Source organism: Pelobates fuscus, chromosome 7 (genome assembly GCF_036172605.1).
Source record: "Pelobates fuscus isolate aPelFus1 chromosome 7, aPelFus1.pri, whole genome shotgun sequence".
Lineage (NCBI taxonomy): Eukaryota > Metazoa > Chordata > Amphibia > Anura > Pelobatidae > Pelobates > Pelobates fuscus.
The window spans coordinates 80,603,602-80,628,495 of NC_086323.1; the positions used below are offsets into that span (position 1 = coordinate 80,603,602).

The 24,894-nt window shown below is 44.2% G+C and overlaps 1 protein-coding gene across 1 annotated transcript in view; it reads right to left on the reverse strand.

Annotated features, from left to right (window-relative positions):
- Positions 1 to 23,863, reverse strand: part of DAG1 (dystroglycan 1) — a 193,286-nt gene extending 169,423 nt beyond the window's left edge. The window contains exon 1 of the mRNA XM_063426119.1: positions 23,724 to 23,863. The gene's annotated coding sequence lies outside the window, so the exon portion shown is untranslated. The remainder of the gene's footprint in view (positions 1 to 23,723) is intronic.
- Positions 23,864 to 24,894: the final 1,031 nt, after the last annotated feature.

Consider the following 24,894-nt stretch of genomic DNA (forward strand, 5'->3'; position numbering starts at 1 on the left):
CGGAACACTTTTACTTGACAGTTGTTCCAGCAGAGGCAGTATTCAGGGGAACACATAACTCACTTGTGCAGCAGCTTTTCTTTTGTTTGTTCCAGTTCCTTGCTTGGGGAACACATGGAGATATGAAGTGAGCATAATACCTATTTACATTTTATCTAAGATATCCTTGAATCAACTATATTACACATTGGATGTCTCTATTGTTTTTATCTTCCCGGAGAGAAATTTCAACAAGAAATAGTGGTGGGATGCTGCTCTAAAAAGCATACCAGTCCAGTTTACAGAGCCAATAATATAGGCTCTCGAACATGTGAGTGAACGATTTATCTACCTCACCTAAATTGAGTTCTACAATCTGCACTATATTATATATTTTTACTTTTCATATTTGTATGCGACGTATACGATCCAATCAAGATCCTGTGAAGTAATTCCTCAACATTTATAGCGCTCCACTTGAGGTATATATTAATTATATACCATACTGTTTTAACTACTATTGTTTGCTTATATTATTCTTAGCAGTATATATGAGAGGACTGGGCACATGTGAATGATCCAAAAGTCAGGTTTATTGGATAGAGTAAAGCAGATACTGCATTACATTATTATAGTAATAATTCACACTTTTTCAGTTTGTACAGAAATCAGGATAGAGTCCATAAATGACCCTTGCAGAATAGCTTCTCTTAATATGTATAACCTAATTATGTTTCTGATTCATTTACAGTGGAGTTCAGCTCACAGTCTTGGTTTCTAGACCTGTTATAGGGCCTTGGTAAGCAATGCCAGTCTGCCATGCGTAGTCTGTCCCCTGATTGCTCCAATTTATAGCTCTGTGTGGACCGAGTGAGAGTTATTTAAATCTTTCATTCCCAAATGACTGTCCACACAAAGTCTTTGTCAAGTGACGAGTCCCGCGAGACAGGAACAGGTCACTAGCAGTGAAATTCACGGAGAGAGGGTAAAAAAAACACTGTGAGTCGCAGTGGGAAGCAGGTGGAAGAAATTCATTTGTCAATAAGCTTGTAATTACTTCTGGTCTACGCACAGTAACTGGTAATGACCTGCCTCGCTTAGGCTGGACTTGAAAAAAGGCCACAAGGTATGGAAATACAAACTGCAACCCTTATAGCTGTGGGTGGACTAGAATGCTACAATCCAGATGAGACGCAGGATGGAAAGACAGTCTCGGAGCTGCAGTTTGACGTGCGGAATGTCTATGCTTACAATGAGCTATTCTGTGTGTTATATTACATATGTCACTATATTCCTTACTCAAGATGTCTTTGGCATCTTTCCTGTCATTTGTCATTATTTAACCCATTCCATACCTGCCTGCTGCTTCTAGATTTTCTACATATCCCATACAAACACAGCGCAGGTTTTTAAAGACCTCGGGATAATATGCCCACGTTGTGTAAATTCTGACAAATTGATGTCTTGAAGGGATAATTCTGATGTAGCGTAAATCCTGATTCTGTACTCAAATTTATCTTTTTTCCTTATCTGTCTGACATAAAGCAGTGATTCAGCCTCTCTCTAATTGGTATATGCCTTGATCAACGCAAGCAAAAGCAATGCTGATTAAATCAATTGCAAGTGCCAACATGTTGTTTTTTTCTTCTTCTGAAAAAGAGGATTTTTTTATAAAATCTTCTAAAAAGTGCAGCTATTCTGTTTATACGCATCACTTGTGTGGTAGCAGCTGTGAGACAATCATGTCACAACTTTTTATACATAAGAGCGAAAATGGGCAATTGGGATCCATTGCCTCCCACAACCAAACATTGGCTGTCAAATACTCTACATAGATTCTTGTTTATTGCTGACACATTCCATATCAAGGAAGAGGAAAAAAGGTTCTAATTAGCTGCATGTCCACCATATCAAACCAGGGCTTTACAACAGTTTTGGAAACTGTCAGCTTGTTAGACTTTCTGATTCATCGCTGGGGCCCTTTACCCAGCCAGACATTATCTCACTAGTCTGCCTCAAACAAATACTGCCACAGAGTTGTCCTGTAGAATCCCCGGAAGATCAGTCTTGGTTTTAACTCCAGATCCAGAATCCAGATAATAGAATGTATTTATTTAGAATTTGGACCTAGCATTTTATAGCTACGCTCATCTCTCTGGTTTAGCTAGTAAAAATATAATTGAAAAAAAATGTTTTTATCTTTTGCAAAGACCCCCCAAGACAATATAGCATCTTAGTCTTTGTTGCCTCGGGGGTGGAAAGAAAGTGAACCTCTCCCTCGTAGCTGCTTCCTTATTCTGATCTTGATCTGCCAGGGGAAGCCATGACTACTGTAATCTCGCTACTGTATAGAACTCAAAACTGGGTCTATAGAAGATTTGATGAGATGGTGAGATCTTCCTTAGACAATCTTCCTTAGACAATCTTGCGTATAATGAGATGTCATAGGCATCTAGTGCACATTGTACAAGATGATGTCAATCTTGAGTGGTGGACATGGAGGGAGAAGCTCCATCCTTTGCCATATTTTGTCCATCTTCTCATAACTTCATTTTTAAAAATATAATTTTAGTGAAATTTTAACTCACTATGAAAAACTCACAAATGAGAATGCCACTTCAAAGGAGAATAAACATAAAGAATTTAAGAGCCACTCCAGTTCCTTAACCACTCAAGTTTTTTGTAGTACTTTGGACATGTCTATGGTGTGGTAGCGTGCCTTTAACTTTCGTTATGTTAAATCACATATAAACATATGGTACTTTGCTTTGTAATATTCATAAGCACTTAGTCTAAAATATATTACTAGTGCTATTTACTAATGGGTGAATTGTCAAGAATTCAACATCAATTCAAAGGGAAATTTCAAATTTTAGACCACAACAGCCAAACTGAAAATATTATTCAGTTGGAGAGTTTTTCCAATGTGGATATTTTGAACAAAAAGCTGAAATTCACTTTGCAGGTAGTAGCTCAGAATTACAGGAGTATTTTTAAATACCGGTACTACCTAATAATCCCTAGTGCCTTTTAAACTAAAAGGTTGTAGAGATTACAATTTAGTACAATATTAAAACATACACTAAATTCATTTTCTTGCTAATTCTTTTTTCTATGTGACAGTATTACTCGTTATGTTTTATAGTGCTAACATATACTGCAGTGCTTTACAACTTTTTGATGGGGATGGAAAACAGCAAATTCGTTACCTACAAATTAGTGGACAGAAGTAACTGACTATAAGCATGTACGTAGCATGAACAGTAATTAAGTTTACTACATTTTCTTTAACATGCTCGTCATATGGCAGGAATACTACACTTACACTGACGGATTGGGTAGAGTGCTGGCAGAGTCAGGGCAATCCCCTGCCACATTGGCTCAAAGCCTGTCATTTCTCTGCGTGAATTATAGTTTGTGCTGGGTGACAACACATTGAACAATGTGGGTTTTTGAGCTGCTCTATAACTCAGCGTTACAGCTATCTGTCAGAATTCTAATGAGAATTACAGGCCTGTCACCCTCTCACCTCCTCTTATGACAAAAGTCACTTTCCAAAAGTTAGCGTACGTTTTCACAGTACTGTGTAGGGAATGCAGTTTGCCAAGTTCAGAAATATTTCTGCTGGCACACATAGCGAGTCAAGCCAGAAAAAAAAATATATTATTTGGCTCTAGGGGTAGTTTGGGACCCCCCTCTGCCCACCAAATTAGAACTCACTAAACATCTGAAATCTGAAAGTAGGCAGTTGTGCAAGCATTCTAAATCACACAGGACCTCACACCTAGGAAAACTATACAGAGAAAACTGAATTTAAGCAATATGTTCTACATGTAAAAATAAACATTTTATATCCATTACCAAAGGGTTGGTGAACTTTCATTTCATCGAAAGTAGCATATATGACATAGGACATGACGTTTCTTTGTCTGGTGTGGACTTTCAAAGGATTTCTGTATTATTCATGGTGGCTGTTTGTGTGTGGCATGTAGGAATTCTTGTGGTTTATTCCATCCTTTGATGGATGGCATAGTCTCTGTCATTGAATGTTCCACTTCTATTGGAGGTATTTACCCTTTTTCAGATTCAGTAATTACTGCCCATTTTGATCCTCAGAAGTGAATAATATTATCTTAGTTTTATGAGGCCATCGACTGAGGGGGATGAATATTATTGAGAATGGTTAATAATTAACTATTATATTATTTTGTTAGGTTAATAAACAATTATAAAACAAAAATGACTTCTCCTCCTTACATACATTCCAATCACGTCAGTGTAAACATAACAAGTCACAATGTAAATATCTACAATCTAAAATCTAGAACAGTGGTTCCCAAACTTTTTATGTTCAATGCGCCCTTAATATTTCAATATTTTTCCAAGGCACCCCAAGTCAAAATGTCTAGGTTGTATATCTGTACAGCACTGCTTCAATTACTGTCACTATAGTATAATGTACAGTGTTGGTGTTTGAAAGGGTGCTTGTATACATTTATTGTGTTTTAATACAGGGGTGTGTTTGTATGTGATGTTTATGTTTTATTGCAGGGGTGTGTCTGATTGCAATGTTCACTTTTAAATTCGGATGTACATTTGTGTGAATTATGTGTGTATGAGTAAAGGTGGGTGTTTGTATATTTTTGGGTGGTTTGAATGCAGGGGTGTGTTTTTTATGTAATATTTGTGTTGGATTGCAGGAGTGTGCTTGTATGTTGTGCTGGTGTTTGCCTGCTTGGATGTATGCACATACACTACCACATACATATATACAAACGTACACAGATATTCATGCACATTAACACTCAGATACATATAAATACACAACACATACACACAAATTCATATAGACACCGACACATACACACATATAGATACACACAGACACATACACACAGATACACACCGACATATACCCACATGCACCCTGACACACACAAACATTGATACATGCACACACCATGACACAGAAACACACACTGACATAAAAACACACACCCTGACACACAGATGCACATACACAGATGTGTTCACACACACAGATACACACACTGACATAGAAGCACATTGACATATATATACAAACACAGATGCACACCCTGACACACACACTTATACACACACTCACACTCACACTCATACACATACACACACACACATACACACACTCATACAAGTGATATTTCTTTATAACTCCAGCCACCCTCCTGCTATCTTACCTTATGTGCCAGGAGGGTGGCTTGGAGTCCTGCTGGCTGGTGAGAGTCTTGAGCAGCTCCTGCAGTGCTCCTCTCTCCTCGTTGCTGCCTCCCTCCTGTGCTGTCTCCCTGCAGGATGCTGGGAGGAAGTGACAGGCTGTCACTTCCTCCCAGCCGGCGGACATTACAGGTCCCTGTTCAGCAGTAATGTTTCCCCGGTGCTATAATCATAGGACCTGGGAAATATTCAGTGGCACCCTTATATGCAAGTTTGGGAACTGCTGGTCTAGAAGCCACTTGCTGTTAGTCCATAATATAGAAAAGTAGAATCCTTAATTTTATTCTTAATAAACTTTTCCACTATTGTCATTATTCTCTTTGTTTGAGGTTCCAAGGATAAATACACTATACCTCTAGTTAGAGGTCAGAAGGTAGTTCCTAACCAATTCTCAGAATTCCCTGAATTCACAGGTCTATTCATTCAGCAATCACTAGCACAGCTTATAATACTCAGCAATCAGGGACACAGCTTCTAATACTCAGCAATCAGGGACACAGCTTATAATACTCAGCAAACAGTGGCACAGCTTATAATACTCAGCAAACAGTGGCCCGTTTTATAGTACTCAGCAATCAGGGACACAGCTTATAATACTCAGCAAATAGTGGCACAGCTTATAATACTCAGCAAACAGTGGCCCGTTTTATAGTACTCAGCAATCAGGGACACAGCTTATAATACTCTGAACTCAGTGGCACAATTTGTAATACTCAGCAAACAGTGGCCTGTTTTATAGTACTCAGCAATCAGTGGCACAGCTTATAATACTCTGAAATCAGTGGCACAGTTTATAATTGGATGAATAAGAGAATATTAAACCCAAACAGGATAAAATAATGGTGGATTGGCGCTGTGGTGTACCAAAAATGCAACTACCCCCAGTGCCTAAAATCACTCAAAAGGCACTTAAGTGTTTAAAAAGAGAATAAAAGATAATGGAGGGTGCACAATAATAAAACAATTGTAAATAATATACTTATATGTGAGGAACCTCTGGATCTGAAACACATAATGTTAAACAGATCATGGCATAATACTGTTACATATATATTCAAGATCTATTATCTATTTTCCTGTTGGCATTTAAAGGAGACACCACATGGAAATTCTACAGCCTGAATAAGCTGATTATTCAACTGCTATCTGAGCCAGAGCCTGCTTGTTGTGGCTCCGGAAAGTGTGAGTGACCCAATACCTCTATAATAGATCTTGAATATATATGTAACAGTATTATGCTATGATCTGTTTTATGTTATGTGTTTCAGATCCAGAGGTTCCTCACATTATTTACAATTGTTTTATTATTGTGCACTCCCTATTATCTTTTATTCTCTTTTTAAGCACAATTTTATTTTTTTAATTTTTTTTGTTAATTCTTTATTTTGGTAGTGCGCATAAATATTACAAATAGGCATGAGGTGCCCCGAAGGCAATCCCCAAGCATTTTCCACGCTAAACATGCGGGACCAGAGATTAACAGGCACAATTTTTATGTTATATTCAGCTTAAGGTCAGCTTTTCACAATAGATTTATACGGTAATAAGGCTTGGTCATAGTCTATATTAGTTGTACAGATGTCGCATGCTAGGACTTTAGTAGCTGTATAGACATGTTAGGGCCTAGGCATTGTAAATGATGGTCATGCTAGATATCTGTTAGTCGCCTTCAGGCTATGAACGGTCGCTTTAATGCTATTGTCAGTTGCTTTAGTGCTCTCATCAGTCACTTTAATATTAACATTTGTCGCTTTAGTACTATCATCAGTCTCTTTAGTATTATCATCAGTCGCTGTAATACTGTCGTTGTTGTTATCACCCATGCCAGTCCGGGCTATCCGTTTTGTCCCCGCGGGGGGCCGCCATCTTGGTGGTCTTGAGACCGTTCTCGGAGGGGGAGTCCCACTGCCGATCGGTACCAGTTCTGCTCGTTCGATGCAGTGGGGGAGCAGGCATCTGACCGCTGTCCAGCCCTGCTGCTCTGTGGGTTGCACGCTGGTTTCTCAGGGACTGCAGCTGCTTTATGGTGTGGTTGGACCTTCAGAGGTCTGGGTCAGCCGTGATGGGAGGCTCAGTGTTATTTTCTTGAGGTCGCTGGGTGGCAGGCTGGACGAAAGGTGAGTGAGATGTCCAGCTTCTTGCAGGGGCACCCTGCTTGGCGCCCTGTTCGGTCCTTGCAGCCTGCTGTTGTCAGGGCGCGGGGTAATTCTGTCCCCCCTGTGTAGCCGTTGTCGTTGTTGGTATGGACGGTTGTTGGGGCAGATGGTAAGGATCTTAATCCCTTGCGTGGCAGTGTCTGGGGGCTTGAACCGCGGTATCATTCATCGGCACAGGGAGGGTGCTGATCCTCCTCTTCTCTCTTGCGCACACGGCGGCCGCCATTGTAGGTGCAGCGGTTTCGTCCGCTGTGGCTCGAGCAGGCCTTTAGGGTGAGGACCGTGATCACCCCCCCGGTCCATAGGGGGGGGGAACAGGGCCGGGGAGTGCAGGATAGTGGGGCAGCGGCCGTCCGCCCCACTCACCGCCGGAGAAGGCCTCTACTGAGACACCAAAAGCCTCTCCGCCAGGGGACTGAAGCCCGGAGAGCCAGCCTCTCCCTGGTTCCAGAAGTCCTTCTGCTTTGGGCGCTGTTGCTGTTGGTCTGTTGGTCCAGTAAAATACATGGTTTGTGTTCACCTTTAGTTATTTGGTGCAGGAGCTCCTCTTGCCTGCGACCGTCCAGCTCGGAGGTCCAGCCCCGCCCCCTCTTAAGCACAATTTATAATACTCAGCCATCAGTGGTACAGCTTATAGTACTCAGCACTCACTAGTACAGCTTATAATAGCAATCAGAGGCACAGCTTATAATACTCTGAAATCAGAGGCACAGCTTATAATACTCAGCAATCAGTGACACAGCTTATAATACTCAGCAATCAGTGACACAGCTTATAATACTCAGCAATCAGTGACACAGCTTATAATACTCAGCAAACAGTGGCACAGCTTATAATACTCAGCAATCAGTGGCACAGCTTATAATACTCAGCAATCAGTGGCACAGCTTATAATTCTCAGCAATCAGTGACACAGCTTATAATACTCAGCAATCAGTGACACTGTAGCCCCATGTAGCTAGAGCGCAGCTAAGCGGAAAAAGGCCTTGACAGGGGTTAGGAGGCGGGTTTAGGAGGAAGTAAGCAAGGGTTGGATTATGGGTAAGTAGGATTGGCTATTTAAATGAGCAGCCATTTTAGGTGAGTCATTCTAACTTTCTACCTGGTTGAGTTTGTGTTCACCTCGGTGTGCGCGGACTTTGCTTGGTTGGATTTCCTTTGTCTCCTCTGCAGGGCCATGGACGACGTGGAGCGTTTGCTGGAGGGGATCAGGTCGGCAGCACGGCATCAGGGTGTCGACTGGCTACGGGCACAGCTCGGCCCTGCCCTGGCGGAGGCGGCGGATCGGGACGGTGATGGCGGGAGACCGGTCAGGGCCCGGAGGCCCCCGAGGAGGCTAAGCCCGGGCACGGGGCCCGGTGAAGTTGTCCCCGGAAGCAGTGGGGTTTCGGTTGCGACCGGCAGCAGGCCTGGGAGCCGCGTGGTCGAGGCCTTGCCTCCCCGCGTGCGGACGGAGCCTCGGACGAGCACTCGGCGGCAGAAGGATGTCACGGACGGGGGCGCTGCTGCTTTCGGGTCGGAAGTGGCCGGGCGGCCCCCTGGTGTTGCAGGACCCACGGAGGGGAGGTCTGGGCGGGCTTCCCCCCCATCGGAGAGTAACGAGGATGACGAGGCTGGATCCGGGAGACCGCATGGCCGGCCTGGGAGGCAACAGGCAAGTGCAGGGGGCTCCGGCCGGGGCCCTCTTGGCGGGAAGGTCGTTAGGGGGAGCTCTGCCACGGAGAGGGGTGGGAGTAGGCCAGTGGGGGGTGCCCAGGCCATAGTCCTAAGGGGGGAGGGTTCTGGGGCCCCTAAGCGTAAACGTGGATCGAAAGGTGTGAGTTCCAGGGGCGGGGGGGGGGTCTCGGGATGTGGCCAGGTCAGAGAGCGGGTCCCCCGTAGGGGTGGTGGGTAGGTCTGGGCTGTCGGGGTCTAGTCAGCAGGGGGGTAAGGGCAAAGGGGCGGTGGTGGTAGGCGCGGGAAAAAGGGTTCCGGAGGCAGTCAGTCGGAGGACCAAGGGGGGTCGGGGACCGGGATCCTCGGTAGTGGTCGGGCGGCGGGGGGGCCCGGATTCTGGGAGTGGTAGCGACAGTCCATCACCCGTTAGATCGCAGGGGTCCCGGGAGGCGCGGGGGAGGTCGGGTCGGCACTGCTCCCCCTCGGACAGCTCGGCAGGGGAATGTGCGGCAGCCCCTAGGTATGGTCGGCAGGGGCGGCCTAATAGTAGAGACGGGAGGAGTCGTAGCCCCAGGGGTTCCAGGGTGCCACGTGGTGGTAGAGGTCAGCGGGAGGCTTCGGTACAGAGCAGGCGCTCCCGGGGTCGTGACGGGAGGGGTATTGATGTCCGTTACACCCTACCCAGGACTTCTTCTCCTTGTCCTAGATCTCGGAGCCGTTCCGCCTCCTCGCAGGCTGGTCACCGGGTGGGCTCCCCGGTCGGCGAGACAGCAGCGGAAGTTCCTCTTCCTGGATGTCGGGCGATCTGCACTGCAGCCCCCACCGTCCCGGTGTCGGGGGGCTTGGCCGGTGAGTCCAGTGGGTCAATACACTCTAGTGCTTTAATTACCACACTTCAGGCACTACTCCACTCATTGGGGCGGGGCGTGACACTAGCGGCATTGGTCAGGTGTGGGCTCCGGGGGCTGTGGCTACGGGCTCTCGGGTTGGGAACTCCACAGGGCCTAGTTCGGGCGGGGACATGGTGGTGCCGCAGGACGTAGGGGAGACTGGGAGCGAGCGGGCTGAGTTGACCGGGGGTATTCCCGACGCGGCTAGACAGCACGCGTATGTGTCGTTTGCGGGCCCGTTGGGGGTTCATTTGAAGCAGGACGTGAAGGATAAGATATGGAAGGGGGAATTCTGTGAGATCTTCTCCCTCCTCCCATTGGAGGACTTTATAGACCTCAAGGAGGAGGATAAGAAGGACGAGAAGAAGGAGGAGGAGGAGAAGAGGAAGCGGTATCGCAAGATTCCGAAATCCTTTGGGAATTGGCTGAGGGCTTTTTGTGTGCTGGCTAGCGTGCTCGGCGAGAAATCGCCGGGGTTATGCTCCTCTCTGTTTTGTTATTTGGATGGCATTTGGGAAGCGTACCGGACTTACGGGGGGTTGGCGTGGTGGCGGTATGACGAGCAGTTTAGGCAGCGGCTGGCGGCTAACCCGGGTATGCGGTGGGACCAAATGGACCTGCCGCTCTGGATGAAGTTAATGATGGCGCAAAAGGCGCAGCCCTTTCAGAACTCGGCCGGCGCTAGGGGCAGTCCGCCTCGTCGGCCGCCTTACCAAAGGGCTTATGTTGGCTCTATAATGAGGGCCAATGCAAATGGGGGACCACCTGTCGCTTCAAGCACGAGTGCTCCGGCTGTGGAGGCGCTCATGGGCTCAACCGCTGCTTCAAGAAGGGGAAGTCCGGTGGCGCCGGTGCTGCTGTCGCGACCGGGGGAGGGGGTGCATCCGCTTCCCCTGGGCTTAACCCCAGTGAGGCTAAGCGCGATGGAGCCATGGCTAAGCCGCTACGATAACAAGGCGGATGCCGCTGTGCTCCTGGCGGGTTTTGCGAAGGGGTTTTTCATTCCGTTTCAGGAGCGGGAGGGGGGATCGGGGAGGCTGCGCAACCTGAAGTCTGTGGCTGACTTCCCGGACGTGGTTAGGGAGAAGCTGGGCAAGGAAGTCGGGCTGGGCCGCATGGCGGGCCCGTTCGCAGTGCCTCCGCTGGAAGGCCTGCAGATTTCTCCACTTGGGGTGGTTCCCAAGAAGGAGCCGGGTAAATTTAGACTCATTCACCACCTCTCGTACCCGAAAGGGGAATCGGTGAATGACGGTATTCATAAGGACTTGTGCTCGGTGTCTTATGCATCTTTCGACCGGGCGGTCGATCTGGTCCGGCGGGCAGGGCGTGGGGCTCTGATGGCGAAGGTGGACATTGAGGCCGCGTTTCGGCTGCTGCCGGTCCACCGGGACTGTCATCACCTGCTGGGGTGTTTCTTCGAAGGGAACTACTTAGTGGACTTGTGCCTGCCCATGGGTTGTTCCATTTCGTGCTCCTATTTTGAGAAATGTAGCACTTTTCTCGAATGGGTGGTACGGGTGGAAGCGGGGAATCGTTTTATTGTGCATTATCTGGATGATTTTCTGTGCGTGGGGCCGGCTGATTCCTTGGATTGCCTGCGCCTGCTGCGGACGGTTGAGTGGGTGGCGGGCCACTTCGGGGTTCCGCTGGCGGCGGATAAAACTCAAGGCCCGACCACGTGTCTGAGTTTCCTGGGTCTGGAGATTGACTCTGGGTTGGGCGAATGTCGGCTGCCCCGAGATAAGCTGGACAGGCTTCGAGGGGCGGTGGCTGTTGTAGCGGGGGCGCGCAAGGTTACTCTGCGGCAGCTCCAGTCTTTGATTGGGCTGCTCAATTTTGCGTGTCGGGTCATTCCGATGGGAAGGGTCTTCAGTCGCAGCTTGTCGGCCGCTACTGCGGGGGTTCGGTCCCCGCACCATTTCATCCGGGTGTCGGCGGCCATGACAGCGGACTTGGGCATTTGGGATGCCTTCTTGCGGGATTTTAATGGGACGGTGTTGTTCAGGCAGGAGGGCCAGTCGTCGGCCGAGCTTGAGCTTTTCACAGATGCATCGGGCAGTGTAGGTTTTGGGGCATATTTTGGTGGCTGCTGGTGTGCGGAGAGGTGGCCGGACTCTTGGGGTTCGAGCCCTCTTATGCGCAACTTGGCTTTCCTTGAGTTGTTCCCGTTAGTGGTTGCGATGGCACTATGGGGCGACAGGCTGCGTGATCGGAAAGTGGTCTTTTTCTCGGATAACATGGCGGTGGTTCACGCGGTGAATCGTCAGTCTGCGGCCTCAAGGCCGGTGGTTAGGCTGCTTAGGCGACTGGTATTGCTGTGTATGTCTCGGAATGTTGTTTTTCGCGCGCGGCATGTTCCCGGTTATTTGAATGAGGTGGCTGATGCTCTGTCTCGTTTTCAGTGGTCCCGATTCTGGCTGGTGGCGCCGGGGGCTTCGAAGGACGGGCAGGCTTGCCCGGACGAGATTTGGCAGCTGGGAACATCCTGCTTGGAGGACTTGTGAAGGCTTCCCTGGCGCCGGCCACTTGCGCCTCGTACAGTAAGGTTTGGGGCTTGTGGGAGCGGTCGCTGGACGGGCTGGTCATGGTCAGCGGGGAGGCTCTGCGGGATGCTTTCCTGTGGTACACCTGTCAGTTGCTGGCAAAAGGGGCGTCGCCTGCCATGGTGGACAGGTCCATGGCGGCGATGGCGTTTTGGTTCAGATGGCATGGGAAGGAGGACTTTACTAAGACTTTCATTATCAGGCAGGCCCTGAAGGGCTATCGCAAGGGACGCAGGTCGCCGGATACCAGGCGCCCGGTGTCGGTTCGACTACTGGGGGATTTGGTGGCTTTGTTGCCTGTTTTGATGGGTTCGAGGCTTCGCTGTTCAAGGTGGCGTTTATTTTGGCGTTTTTTGGGGCATTCCGAATTGGGGAACTGGTGAGCGCTAATAAGAGGGTGCAAGGGGGCCTGCAATTTTCGGGGGTTCGTGTCTTGGATGGGAAGGTGGTGGTGCACCTCGGCAGATCCAAAACGGACGTCCGCGGCGTGGGCCAGGACGTGGCACTGGGGGCCTTGCCGGGCTCTGCTTTGTGCCCGTTGGCTGCTACGGCAGAGTACCTGGCGCGGAGGCCAGCGATGGGGGGTTCCTTGTTGGTGCATGCCGACGGATCCTCCCTCTCTCGGTTTCAGTTCACGAAAGTTTTTCGGTTGGGCTTGGGCAAGTTAGGGCTTCGTGCTGAACGATTTGGAACGCACTCGTTCCGTATTGGGGCTGCCACGGAGGCGGCTCGGTTGGGATTGGGGGACGAGGTGGTGAAGCGGATCGGGAGGTGGGAATCGGTAAGATTCCGTTCCTATGTCAGATTGGGTCTGTTGGAGTAATGAGATTGGGGACCGTTTTATGCAAAAAAAAAAAAAAAATATTTTGGGAATAAGAGACTGGTAACTGGCTGTACTAAAATGGTTCACTGTGTTATTTGGGCTGGGGTGGGGGTCTCTGTCGGACTTCCCTCATCATTTGTTTTTCCCCCCAGGGCGTGAGGCATGGATCGTGGGCCATTTGTTTGTCTTCTGGGCCGAGAGGAGGGCCGCAGCTCGAGCGCAAGGCCAGCAGCTGGGTTTTCCGAGAGGCCAGTTGGCAGTTCGCTGGTTTGGGTATCGGGGTTTCTGCTGGGGGGATGTTTGTGGTAAACTGTTTGGGATGCTGGCGGCGGGATACACGCCAGACTTACTGGTCCTGCATATTGGGGGTAATGACCTGGGCCTTACGCCGCAACGCCGGCTGGTGAAGTGGATGAAGCAGGACATCAATAAGTTGAGGGGCCTGCTTCCGGGGGTCATGTTGGTTTGGTCGGAGATTGTCCCGAGGCGCCGGTGGCGGCACGCTCGGGATCGGTAGCTATGGATAGGTGCAGGAAGAACGTGAATAGCTTGATGGCAAGCTTTGTGCGGAAGGTAGGAGGTGTGGTGGTAAGGCACCTTGAGCTGGAGGAAGGGTTGCCAGGATACTACCGCTCGGATGGTGTTCACCTCTCGGAGGTGGGTTTGGACCTGCTCAACTTGGGTTGGCAGGATGGTATCCGGATGGCTCTGTTTCTTCGGGGTGGCGGAGCTCAGACAGCTTAAGGGGTCAAGGTCTGAGCTTGTGGCGGGACGGGGAGCCGAAGGAGAGGAAATAGGCTCCCCTGGATGAACGTGAGGTGGAATAAACAGATTGTGGTCATCGGTGGTTGAGAGGTTTCGAGTCCTGGAGGTGACTCAGAACCTGGTGGGGCAGGGGTATCCGGGTATACCCCTGCCGTGGTTAATGGATGGTTGGCACTTTGGAATGTTGGTGTATGTTATAAATATGTTATAAATATGTATAGGTGTTATTATATGGGGGTCATTGCCTTTTGTATGGTAGCCGAAGGAACAGGATGCGAGGGGGCGGAGTATGGGGGGCAATGACCCATGTTTAATATGTTAATTTATTATTGTTATTGTTATTATTATTATTATTATTATGATGATTATTATTATTATTATAATTATTGGTTAATAAAGCTGTGGACAAATTTCCCCATAATACTTAGTGTCCGTGTGTTATTGGGTTAGGTTATGGGGGTGGTTTGTCCTGGATTCCGACTGCCCAAATGGCGACTATACACCTGTCATGTAGCCCCATGTAGCTAGAGCGCAGCTAAGCGGAAAAAGGCCTTGACAGGGGTTAGGAGGCGGGCTTAGGAGGAAGTAAGCAAGGGTTGGATTATGGGTAAGTAGGATTGGCTATTTAAATGAGCAGCCATTTTAGGTGAGTCATTCTAACTTTCTACCTGGTTGAGTTTGTCCCACCCACCCTCCCTTTGTTTGTTATGTGTTTATTTAACCCGTTTCTTTCACAGCGGCGGGACGGGGAGCCGAAGGAGAGGAAATAGGCTCCCCTGGATGAACGTGAGGTGGAATAAACAGATTGTGGTCATCGGTGGTTGAGAGGTTTCGAGTCCTGGAGGTGACTCAGAACCTGGTGGGGCAGGGGTGTCCGGGTATACCCCTGCCGTGGTTAATGGATGGTTGGCACTTTGGAATGTTGGTGTATGTTATAAATATGTTATAAATATGTATAGGTGTTATTATATGGGGGTCATTGCCTTTTGTATGGTAGCCGAAGGAACAGGATGCGAGGGGGCGGAGTATGGGGGGCAATGACCCATGTTTAATATGTTAATTTATTATTGTTATTATTATTATTATTATTATTATGATTATGATTATTATTATAATTATTGGTTAATAAAGCTGTGGACAAATTTCCCCATAATACTTGTGTCCGTGTGTTATTGGGTTAGGTTATGGGGTTGGTTTGTCCTGGATTCCGACTGCCCAAATGGCGACTATACACCTGTCAAGCTTATAATACTCAGCAATCAGTGACACAGCTTATAATACTCAGCAATCAGTGACACAGCTTATAATACTCAGCAATCAGTGACACAGCTTATAATACTCAGCAATCAGTGACACAGCTTATAATACTCAGCAATCAGTGACACAGCTTATAATACTCAGCAATCAGGGACACAGCTTATAATACTTAGCAAACAGTGGCACAGCTTATAATACTCTGAAATCAGAGGCACAGCTTATAATACTCAGCAATCAGTGACACAGCTTATAATACTCAGCAATCAGTGGCACAGCTTATAATACTCAGCAATCAGTTGCACAGCTTATAATACTCTGAAATCAGAGGCACAGCTTATAATACTCAGCAATCAGTGACACAGCTTATAATACTCAGCAAACAGTGACACAGCTTATAATACTCAGCAATCAGTGACACAGCTTATAATACTCAGCAATCAGTGACACAGCTTATAATACTCAGCAATCAGTGACACAGCTTATAATACTCAGCAATCAGTGACACAGCTTATAATACTCAGCAATCAGTGACACAGCTTATAATACTCAGCAATCAGTGACACAGCTTATAATACTCAGCAATCAGCGACACAGCTTATAATACTCAGCAATCAGTGACACAGCTTATAATACTCTGAAATCAGAGGCACAGCTTATAATACTCAGCAATCAGTGACACAGCTTATAATACTCAGCAAACAGTGACACAGCTTATAATACTCAGCAATCAGTGACACAGCTTATAATACTCAGCAATCAGTGACACAGCTTATAATACTCAGCAATCAGTGACACAGCTTATAATACTCAGCAATCAGGGACACAGCTTATAATACTCAGCAATCAGTGGCACAGCTTATAATACTCAGCAATCAGTGACACAGTTTATAATACCCAGCAATCAGTGACACAGCTTATAATACTCAGCAATCAGTGACACAGCTTATAATACTCAGCAATCAGCGACACAGCTTATAATACTCAGCAATCAGTGACACAGCTTATAATACTCAGCAATCAGTGACACAGCTTATAATACTCAGCAATCAGTGACACAGCTTATAATACTCAGCAAACAGTGACACAGCTTATAATACTCAGCAATCAGTGACACAGCTTATAATACTCAGCAATCAGTGACACAGCTTATAATACTCAGCAATCAGGGACACAGCTTATAATACTCAGCAATCAGTGGCACAGCTTATAATACTCAGCAATCAGTGGCACAGCTTATAATACTCAGCAATCAGTGACACAGCTTATAATACTCAGCAAACAGTGACACAGCTTATAATACTCAGCAATCAGGGACACAGTTTATAATACTCAGCAATCAGTGGCACATCTTATAATACTCAGCAATCAGTGACACATCTTATAATACTCAGCAATCAGTGGCACAGCTTATAATACTCAGCAATCAGTGACACAGCTTATAATACTCTGAAATCAGTGACACAGCTTATAATACTCAGCAATCAGTGACACAGCTTATAATACTCAGCAATCAGCGACACAGCTTATAATACTCAGCAAACAGTGACACAGCTTATAATACTCAGCAATCAGTGACACAGTTTATAATACTCAGCAATCAGTGACACAGCTTATAATACTCAGCAATCAGTGACACAGCTTATAATACTCAGCAAACAGTGACACAGCTTATAATACTCAGCAATCAGGGACACAGTTTATAATACTCAGCAATCAGTGGCACATCTTATAATACTCAGCAATCAGTGACACAGCTTATAATACTCAGCAAACAGTGACACAGCTTATAATACTCAGCAATCAGGGACACAGCTTATAATACTCAGCAATCAGTGACACAGCTTATAATACTCTGAAATCAGTGACACAGCTTATAATACTCAGCAATCAGTGACACAGCTTATAATACTCAGCAATCAGTGACACAGCTTATAATACTCTGAAATCAGTGACACAGCTTATAATACTCAGCAATCAGTGACACAGCTTATAATACTCAGCAATCAGTGGCACAGCTTATAATACTCAGCAATCAGTGACACAGCTTATAATACTCAGCAATCAGTGACACAGCTTATAATACTCAGCAAACAGTGACACAGCTTATAATACTCAGCAATCAGTGACACAGCTAATAATACTCAGCAATCAGTGACACAGCTTATAATACTCAGCAAACAGTGACACAGCTTATAATACTCAGCAATCAGTGACACAGCTTATAATACTCAGCAATCAGTGACACAGCTTATAATACTCAGCAATCAGTGACACAGCTAATAATACTCAGCAATCAGTGACACAGCTTATAATACTCAGCAATCAGTGACACAGCTTATAATACTCAGCAATCAGTGACACAGCTTATAATACTCAGCAATCAGCGACACAGCTTATAATACTCAGCAATCAGTGACACAGCTTATAATACTCAGCAAACAGTGACACAGCTTATAATACTCAGCAATCAGTGACACAGCTTATAATACTCAGCAATCAGTGACACAGCTTATAATACTCAGCAATCAGCGACACATCTTATAATACTCAGCAATCAGTGACACAGCTTATAATACTCAGCAAACAGTGACACAGCTTATAATACTCAGCAATCAGGGACACAGCTTATAATACTCAGCAATCAGTGACACAGCTTATAATACTCTGAAATCAGTGACACAGCTTATAATACTCAGCAATCAGTGACACAGCTTATAATACTCAGCAATCAGTGACACAGCTTATAATACTCTGAAATCAGTGACACAGCTTATAATACTCAGCAATCAGTGACACAGCTTATAATACTCAGCAATCAGTGGCACAGCTTATAATACTCAGCAATCAGTGACACAGCTTATAATACTCAGCAAACAGTGACACAGCTTATAATACTCAGCAATCAGTGACACAGCTAATAATACTCAGCAATCAGTGACACAGCTTATAATACTCAGCAAACAGTGACACAGCTTATAATACTCAGCAATCAGTGACACAGCTTATAATACTCAGCAATCAGTGACACAGCTTATAATACTCAGCAATCAGTGACACAGCTAATAATACTCAGCAATCAGTGACACAGCTTATAATACTCAGCAATCAGTGACACAGCTTATAATACTCAGCAATCAGTGACACAGCTTATAATACTCAGCAATCAGCGACACAGCTTATAATACTCAGCAATCAGTGACACAGCTTATAATACTCTGAAATCAGAGGCACAGCTTATAATACTCAGCAATCAGTGACACAGCTTATAATACTCAGCAAACAGTGACACAGCTTATAATACTCAGCAATCAGTGACACAGCTTATAATACTCAGCAATCAGTGACACAGCTTATAATACTCAGCAATCAGTGACACAGCTTATAATACTCAGCAATCAGGGACACAGCTTATAATACTCAGCAATCAGTGGCACAGCTTATAATACTCAGCAATCAGTGACACAGTTTATAATACCCAGCAATCAGTGACACAGCTTATAATACTCAGCAATCAGTGACACAGCTTATAATACTCAGCAATCAGCGACACAGCTTATAATACTCAGCAATCAGTGACACAGCTTATAATACTCAGCAATCAGTGACACAGCTTATAATACTCAGCAATCAGTGACACAGCTTATAATACTCAGCAAACAGTGACACAGCTTATAATACTCAGCAATCAGTGACACAGCTTATAATACTCAGCAATCAGTGACACAGCTTATAATACTCAGCAATCAGTGACACAGCTTATAATACTCAGCAATCAGTGACACAGCTTATAATACTCAGCAATCAGGGACACAGCTTATAATACTCAGCAATCAGTGGCACAGCTTATAATACTCAGCAATCAGTGGCACAGCTTATAATACTCAGCAATCAGTGACACAGCTTATAATACTCAGCAAACAGTGACACAGCTTATAATACTCAGCAATCAGGGACACAGTTTATAATACTCAGCAATCAGTGGCACATCTTATAATACTCAGCAATCAGTGACACATCTTATAATACTCAGCAATCAGTGGCACAGCTTATAATACTCAGCAATCAGGGACACAGCTTATAATACTCAGCAATCAGTGACACAGCTTATAATACTCTGAAATCAGTGACACAGCTTATAATACTCAGCAAACAGTGACACAGCTTATAATACTCAGCAATCAGGGACACAGCTTATAATACTCAGCAATCAGTGACACAGCTTATAATACTCTGAAATCAGTGACACAGCTTATAATACTCAGCAATCAGTGACACAGCTTATAATACTCAGCAATCAGTGACACAGCTTATAATACTCTGAAATCAGTGACACAGCTTATAATACTCAGCAATCAGTGACACAGCTTATAATACTCAGCAATCAGTGGCACAGCTTATAATACTCAGCAATCAGTGACACAGCTTATAATACTCAGCAATCAGTGACACAGCTTATAATACTCAGCAAACAGTGACACAGCTTATAATACTCAGCAATCAGTGACACAGCTAATAATACTCAGCAATCAGTGACACAGCTTATAATACTCAGCAAACAGTGACACAGCTTATAATACTCAGCAATCAGTGACACAGCTTATAATACTCAGCAATCAGTGACACAGCTTATAATACTCAGCAATCAGTGACACAGCTAATAATACTCAGCAATCAGTGACACAGCTTATAATACTCAGCAATCAGTGACACAGCTTATAATACTCAGCAATCAGTGACACAGCTTATAATACTCAGCAATCAGCGACACAGCTTATAATACTCAGCAATCAGTGACACAGCTTATAATACTCTGAAATCAGAGGCACAGCTTATAATACTCAGCAATCAGTGACACAGCTTATAATACTCAGCAAACAGTGACACAGCTTATAATACTCAGCAATCAGTGACACAGCTTATAATACTCAGCAATCAGTGACACAGCTTATAATACTCAGCAATCAGTGACACAGCTTATAATACTCAGCAATCAGTGACACAGCTTATAATACTCAGCAATCAGGGACACAGCTTATAATACTCAGCAATCAGTGGCACAGCTTATAATACTCAGCAATCAGTGACACAGTTTATAATACCCAGCAATCAGTGACACAGCTTATAATACTCAGCAATCAGTGACACAGCTTATAATACTCAGCAATCAGCGACACAGCTTATAATACTCAGCAATCAGTGACACAGCTTATAATACTCAGCAATCAGTGACACAGCTTATAATACTCAGCAATCAGTGACACAGCTTATAATACTCAGCAAACAGTGACACAGCTTATAATACTCAGCAATCAGTGACACAGCTTATAATACTCAGCAATCAGTGACACAGCTTATAATACTCAGCAATCAGTGACACAGCTTATAATACTCAGCAATCAGTGACACAGCTTATAATACTCAGCAATCAGGGACACAGCTTATAATACTCAGCAATCAGTGGCACAGCTTATAATACTCAGCAATCAGTGGCACAGCTTATAATACTCAGCAATCAGTGACACAGCTTATAATACTCAGCAAACAGTGACACAGCTTATAATACTCAGCAATCAGGGACACAGTTTATAATACTCAGCAATCAGTGGCACATCTTATAATACTCAGCAATCAGTGACACATCTTATAATACTCAGCAATCAGTGGCACAGCTTATAATACTCAGCAATCAGGGACACAGCTTATAATACTCAGCAATCAGTGACACAGCTTATAATACTCTGAAATCAGTGACACAGCTTATAATACTCAGCAATCAGTGACACAGCTTATAATACTCAGCAATCAGCGACACAGCTTATAATACTCAGCAAACAGTGACACAGCTTATAATACTCAGCAATCAGTGACACAGCTTATAATACTCAGCAATCAGTGACACAGCTTATAATACTCAGCAATCAGTGACACAGCTTATAATACTCAGCAATCAGTGGCACAGCTTATAATACTCAGCAAACAGTGACACAGCTTATAATACTCAGCAATCAGGGACACAGTTTATAATACTCAGCAATCAGTGGCACATCTTATAATACTCAGCAATCAGTGACACAGCTTATAATACTCAGCAAACAGTGACACAGCTTATAATACTCAGCAATCAGGGACACAGCTTATAATACTCAGCAATCAGTGACACAGCTTATAATACTCTGAAATCAGTGACACAGCTTATAATACTCAGCAATCAGTGACACAGCTTATAATACTCAGCAATCAGTGACACAGCTTATAATACTCTGAAATCAGTGACACAGCTTATAATACTCAGCAATCAGTGACACAGCTTATAATACTCAGCAATCAGTGGCACAGCTTATAATACTCAGCAATCAGTGACACAGCTTATAATACTCAGCAAACAGTGACACAGCTTATAATACTCAGCAATCAGGGACACAGTTTATAATACTCAGCAATCAGTGGCACATCTTATAATACTCAGCAATCAGTGACACAGCTTATAATACTCAGCAATCAGGGACACAGCTTATAATACTCAGCAATCAGTGACACAACATAAAATATATTGGATTAGCTCCACCCATGGAAACACCTGCAGGCACACCCTCTAAGATAAAAGTGTATCTCTATGGCCATTTAAAATGTTGGAGATATTGTAGGGTTTGAATGACCAATAACCTTTTTGATCAACGCCAAAAAACAAATGTGAGGAAGGCTGAACTTGATGGACGCAAGTCTCTTTTCAGCTATGTAACTATGTAACCTTTCCCCATTCTTTGGGCTGTGAATGACTTTTTATTCTCGGGATATTTTAAGCACTTGTCTTGTTGGAAATTCAATATGAATAGAATTTTAAAATTTAGGCCCTAAGATTTCCAAACCTTTGTGCTAACATTTTTAACTCACTTTGAATTCCAGATAAATAATGCTTTATTGAGTAACCTTGTACGCCATCCATCCCAAAAGCCAAGAGCACATTCATCTGTGACAAGTAAGTGGACCAGTGGAATATAAAATCAAATATACAATCTGTATGTCCACAGATAAACCTTCACATGCATACCTTGTAGTGAGCTTAATAATAGCTCTCAATGCACTTGGCTGAAAATAGCATAAAAGCTAGGCAAAATGTTAACACTTAAATTCGTAACCTGTAACGATGCAATGCGTAATGCAGTGTGAATATTATTAATGAGAATAAACAGTTATAAATGTTTTTCCTCTCAGCTTTAAACATATTAACAAGCTTTTCAGTAAATTGAATGGTAGCAGAACGAATCACAATTAAACCATCTATAAACATCTAGGAGACATTATGTAACAATAGTTTTCTATCGCTCTCAGATTCGCTCTCAATGTTTTCAATTTTTTTGAATGAACTTTTTACTAGCGTTTTATTAACTACATAGCGTTTTCACTTCCATTCTTCCCGGTTCCAAGAATGAATACATTATAAATTGAATTTAATGTCAGAATGGAAAGGTAGTTTTTTAAGCTTTTCATTGGCATCCTACAGTTTCGAGTGATCCCAGGGCACGATGGGTCACAGATGTGGTACCATGATCCCATTAACGCAACTACTTTTCATTTAACGGTTATTCGATCAGCGAAATAAAATAACATTAGCAATTTAACAACATTTGTTATGTTTCTTGATTGCAGGTGATAATATTTATCAGGCAGTTGCTGTAAAAGAAGACACATCTACAACAAGATTATGCAACCTGCAGTCTTGGTAGTTAATTTTGGACTGTAACTCCCATCATCCTCAAACCTAGAGTGCTGCTGTTTTGCCAACCATTTGCTTTATGGAAGTGCTAGATAAGATAGCAATAGCTGCTGCATGTTTACTGTCTGACTGTTGATATATTTGTGGTGTCAGTCAACTGGTAATAATCACTGTATTTGTTTTACAACATGTAGGGATCCTAGCAGGTTTAATGAATAAACTCTCAATTTGTAAAGCATTTAAATCGGAATTGAAAAATTTAAGCTACAATAGCTGATCTGAAAAAAATCTCTAACTTCTACACAGTCACAGTTTTGGCCTCAATTTTGTAATTCTGATTTTCAGATTCACTACAAATTAGAGTTTAGCGAATAAGCCCCACAGAGTTATCCGTATGTTGTAGAACTATGTAAAGACACATGGTGTGATTGTGTCATTTATAAGTATCAACATATAGCACTATATCCATGTGAATGGCTAGGCTGTCGGTAAACAATATAAGTGATTGTATTTTTTTTTTGTGAGCAATATGTATGTATGTGTGAATGTTTGATTGACCGTTCCCTGGTTGTCGTCTATATATGTATCCATGCAGCATAGAATCAGTTCGGTAGGGGGAATTGCAGACCCTAACAGACAATGCACGCTGCACACACCATGAAGCGTATAAAACAAGCACGTTACCTTTCAAGGCTTTCTTTCATTGCTCTCATTATTCTGTCCCCAGCGACAAGAGCAAATGTGACCGCATAGACCGTAGACGCATGAGTCTTAGAATAGAAATATTGCAAACGTTCAATGGTTTTTCTCGTTTTCTCAAATGCAGTTATACATCACTTGTAACCTAGACAAATCTTAAATCCTAGGGAGAAAAGGATGCTCTTCTTGCTAAAAGCTAAACACAGTATCAAGCCAATCATCCCCGCATCCCTTCTAGGAGACTTGTCTCACATTGGCTACAGCCTCCTCGCTGACCTCCAATCAAGTAACAGCCAGTCTGCCTCAACTGTCAGATTGTGAACTTCAATGGAGCTGCATCCTTATCTATTTATACATAATGGAAATCATATTAGCTCTTTGTGTTTGCCATTATTTTCCCAGCTGCAGAGTGACCTCTGTTTAAGTAACAGCGTTGGCACAAATGCAAAAGCCGAACCATAGTCAGCTTCAGCACAAACACCAGTGTCAACAGGAAGAGCTGAAATATCAGGTTCTGTAACCATTCTGTCTCCAAGATAGGAGGCAATAAAGAGTTAAATGTAATTACCTCCATTTACTTGCGCGGATGTTAATGCATTGTTAAATGCGGTCTGTGAGCTCACGAGCAGGGACAGCATTTGTTCTCTTGTTTGAAAACCCTTTGTGCATCGTTGTGGAATTGATTGGTGCTTTATAAATAAGTAATATTATTCCTAAGATTAATTGCTTTAAAATATTAAGTAGGAACGAACAGAGAGACACGTGACAAAGCAATACTGAAATAAAATTAAAATAAATTTTACAAATACCCTGTTTCTCATGGCACGGTTACAGGTACCAGAAAAAGCCCCAAAAACAAGGAATGTAAACAACAACGTTATGTGACACGTTAATGTCATTGTCACCAGCACTTGGAAAATGCTATCAATCCTCAATGTTACAAAGACTGATGACTAATGGGGGCTAGTAATGTTATAAGGAAGCAGATAAATAGTGCCAATATTGCAAAGATTGCTATTCGTCTGAAATAGTGTCATATATGTGGTTCTACCTGGTTGATGTATGTGTGTGTGTATTATTTGAAGAATAAAAAAAACAAAAACAAATGGAAAAACCTTAAAGATCACCTGGGAAGGGCACATTGTGGGTATTTGTT